This window comes from Anomaloglossus baeobatrachus, chromosome 6, assembly GCF_048569485.1.
Source record: "Anomaloglossus baeobatrachus isolate aAnoBae1 chromosome 6, aAnoBae1.hap1, whole genome shotgun sequence".
NCBI lineage: Eukaryota > Metazoa > Chordata > Amphibia > Anura > Aromobatidae > Anomaloglossus > Anomaloglossus baeobatrachus.
This window is the reverse complement of record NC_134358.1, coordinates 100,850,130-100,854,336: the sequence shown is the minus strand read 5'-3', so window position 1 is coordinate 100,854,336 and position 4,207 is coordinate 100,850,130. Positions and strand designations below refer to the sequence as shown.

At 61.2% G+C, this 4,207-nt stretch overlaps 1 protein-coding gene across 1 annotated transcript in view; it reads right to left on the bottom strand.

Annotated features, from left to right (window-relative positions):
- Positions 1 to 3,962, bottom strand: part of PAG1 (phosphoprotein membrane anchor with glycosphingolipid microdomains 1) — a 312,413-nt gene extending 308,451 nt beyond the window's left edge. The window contains exon 1 of the mRNA XM_075353142.1: positions 3,747 to 3,962. The gene's annotated coding sequence lies outside the window, so the exon portion shown is untranslated. The remainder of the gene's footprint in view (positions 1 to 3,746) is intronic.
- Positions 3,963 to 4,207: the final 245 nt, after the last annotated feature.

Here is a 4,207-nt window from a genome sequence, read left to right as displayed (position 1 = left end):
TGGACGCTGTGTAGCCTCCATCCTGGCAGCATTTGTGGTTTCCCATGAGTCGTGCCAGGATGGTGACCAGAAAGTGTTCCAGTGACTGCCAGCTCTGTTCCAGTATATGGTTCCATCAGGACACTGCTGGGGTTCCTGTCGGAATAAAGTTTTTTGGAAATGATGCCAGACATAGTGCTCAGCAGAATCACTGCACTAACGTCCACTTAGCCTTGAAGAAAATCTGTCACCAAGTTTTTGGTATGTAATCTGAGAGAACCATTACTTAGGGGTAGACACCGCGATTCCAGCGACGTATCATTTACTGGGCTCCTTGCTGCGATTTTAATACAATCTCTGATGCAGATGTAGCAGTGCTTTGAATGCTGTGCAACCTGCCCACACCAATAATAGTCAGTTTTCTTTGTACACTGTGGGTAGCCAGTAAGCTGTCAATCAGTGGTGGTGGTGGTGGGTTATACAGTGGTCAAGAATAAAGGACCACGAGGCAGCAGGTTTACTGGACTACTACTGATAATCTCCTGCTGATAAAACTGTAATTTTATCAAAACTACAACAAGCAGTCCAGTAAGTAACATATTGTTGGAATCAGGGTCCCTGTCCCCACATTATGCTCCTCTCAGATTAGGTGGCCAAACTCATGGCAGATTTCTTTTCAGAGGGGTAGTCTGGAATCACAAAAAATAACCAGGACATGTGTCAATATAATAATATAACCATTACAGTCAGTCTGGGACTCTGCCAGTCCTACAGCAATGACAGCACGTCCATCATTTATGTGGCGATCACCGGCCCCTGCAGTCACACTAGCGTGTACGGAACGTGAGCAATGAGGCCAGCATTAGGCTTCAGGGATCATCGCTGAAGTACCGGGATGAAAAAGCAGAGCTGCAGGGGAGGATTGTAGGAATATGTGATCATTCCCTGCTCTTAGGCCGTTTATTTATATCACAATCTAGTTACAATATTCATTTGCCGGACCCTACGTTCGCCCCCCAGCCGGACCCTACGCTCGCCCCCCAGCTGGACCCCCTACGTTCGCCTCCAGCCGGACCCCCTACGCTCGCCTCCAGCCGGACCCCCTACGCTCGCCCCCAGCCGGACCCCCCTACGCTCGCCCCCAGCCGGACCCCCCCTACGCTCGCCTCCAGCCGGACCCCCTACGCTCGCCTCCAGCCGGACCCCCTACGCTCGCCCCCCAGCCGGACCCCCTACGCTCGCCTCCAGCCGCACCCCCTACGCTCGCCCCCCAGCCGGACCCCCTACGCTCGACCCCCAGCCGGACCCCCTACGCTCGCCCCCCCCGCCTGCAGTGTAAAAGCATAGTCGTACATTGGCACCATCACCGACCTCAAACATGACCAGTGCTCTCTGGCACCCTAGTGCATCTCATACTGTGCCCTTTTTTATTAAAAGAATGCACTCTGGAAAACATGTTGTCAGTATAAATGTTATGGGCAAACTAGTGAAGAGGGGGGGGGGGGGGGGTAGCCGCTGCACCCAGTAGCCTATGACGCACAGGGGGTCACTACACCTAATAGCCCACGACGCACAGGGGGTCACTACACCTAATAGCCCACGACGCACAGGGGGTCACTACCCCCAGTAGCCCACGACGCGGAGGGGGTCACTACCCCCAGTAGCCCACGACGCGGAGGGGGTCACTACACCCAGTAGCCCACGACGCGGAGGGGGTCACTACACCCAGTAGCCCACGACGCGGAGGGGGTCACTACACCCAGTAGCCCACGACGCGGAGGGGGTCACTACACCCAGTAGCCCACGACGCGGAGGGGGTCACTACACCCAGTAGCCCACGACGCGGAGGGGGTCACTACACCCAGTAGCCCACGACGCGGAGGGGGTCACTACACCCAGTAGCCCACGACGCGGAGGGGGTCACTACACCCAGTAGCCCACGACGCGGAGGGGGGTCACTACACCCAGTAGCCCACGACGCGGAGGGGGTCACTACACCCAGTAGCCCACGACGCGGAGGGGGTCACTACACCCAGTAGCCCACGACGCGGAGGGGGTCACTACACCCAGTAGCCCACGACGCGGAGGGGGTCACTACACCCAGTAGCCCACGACGCGGAGGGGGTCACTACACCCAGTAGCCCACGACGCGGAGGGGGTCACTACACCCAGTAGCCCACGACGCGGAGGGGGTCACTACACCCAGTAGCCCACGACGCGGAGGGGGTCACTACACCCAGTAGCCCACGACGCGGAGGGGGTCACTACACCCAGTAGCCCACGACGCGGAGGGGGTCACTACACCCAGTAGCCCACGACGCGGAGGGGGTCACTACACCCAGTAGCCCACGACGCGGAGGGGGGTCACTACACCCAGTAGCCCACGACGCGGAGGGGGTCACTACACCCAGTAGCCCACGACGCGGAGGGGGTCACTACACCCAGTAGCCCACGACGCGGAGGGGGTCACTACACCCAGTAGCCCACGACGCGGAGGGGGTCACTACACCCAGTAGCCCACGACGCGGAGGGGGTCACTACACCCAGTAGCCCACGACGCGGAGGGGGTCACTACACCCAGTAGCCCACGACGCGGAGGGGGTCACTACACCCAGTAGCCCACGACGCGGAGGGGGTCACTACACCCAGTAGCCCACGACGCGGAGGGGGTCACTACACCCAGTAGCCCACGACGCGGAGGGGGGTCACTACACCCAGTAGCCCACGACGCGGAGGGGGTCACTACACCCAGTAGCCCACGACGCGGAGGGGGTCACTACACCCAGTAGCCCACGACGCGGAGGGGGTCACTACACCCAGTAGCCCACGACGCGGAGGGGGTCACTACACCCAGTAGCCCACGACGCGGAGGGGGTCACTACACCCAGTAGCCCACGACGCGGAGGGGGGTCACTACACCCAGTAGCCCACGACACGGAGGGGGTCACTACACCCAGTAGCCCACGACACGGAGGGGGTCACTACACCCAGTAGCCCACGACACGGAGGGGGTCACTACACCCAGTAGCCCACGACACGGAGGGGGTCACTACACCCAGTAGCCCACGACACGGAGGGGGTCACTACACCCAGTAGCCCACGACACGGAGGGGGTCACTACACCCAGTAGCCCACGACACGGAGGGGGTCACTACACCCAGTAGCCCACGACACGGAGGGGGTCACTACACCCAGTAGCCCACGACACGGAGGGGGTCACTACACCCAGTAGCCCACGACACGGAGGGGGTCACTACACCCAGTAGCCCACGACACGGAGGGGGTCACTACACCCAGTAGCCCACGACACGGAGGGGGTCACTACACCCAGTAGCCCACGACACGGAGGGGGTCACTACACCCAGTAGCCCACGACACGGAGGGGGTCACTACACCCAGTAGCCCACGACACGGAGGGGGTCACTACACCCAGTAGCCCACGACGCACAGGGGGTCACTACACCCAGTAGCCCACGACGCACAGGGGGTCACTACACCCAGTAGCCCACGACGCACAGGGGGTCACTACACCCAGTAGCCCACGACGCACAGGGGGTCACTACACCCAGTAGCCCACGACACGGAGAGGGTCACTACACCCAGGAGCCCAGAGGTCACTATACATAGCTGCCATTCTCGGTTCCACCATCACAAGGACACATGAGCCCACAGATGGCACTGTGCCCCCTCCCCACAGTCTGTGTTCCTAGAGAGCAGCGCTCCGCAGTGTCCTGCGCTCCTCTATGAGCACATACAGCAGCTCTTACCAGTCTGTCTCCTGGTGCTCAGCCGCCCCCGTCCGCGGGCACCGCCACCTCCCGGACCCTGCCTCCAGCCCGCCCCGGAGAGATGCTCTACAGCAGCCCGGTGCACATGTGTCCTGGCCGGCAGTGCCCGAGTCATCACACCGCCCGCTCTGCAGCATGTAGCGCCGCCGTCCCCGCCTCCTCCGCCGCCTCAGTGCCCGGGGAGGAGCCGCTCACACCGAGGAGGAGGAGGCAGCGGCAGCGGCGGCGGCGGCACACCCACTGCTCCTGGCTGCGGGCACAGCCTGACCCTGCGTGCCCGGGGCAGAGAGGGTGCGTGATGCCGGGCACTGCCCTAATGAGCCCCATCACACCCGAGCCCCCTCATACACAGACAGAGATGTGTGCCAGTACAATGACTCCAGGGCTGACAATTTGACTTCTTATTTTTTCCTTGGCAGCTTTATCAAAAAACTATGGAC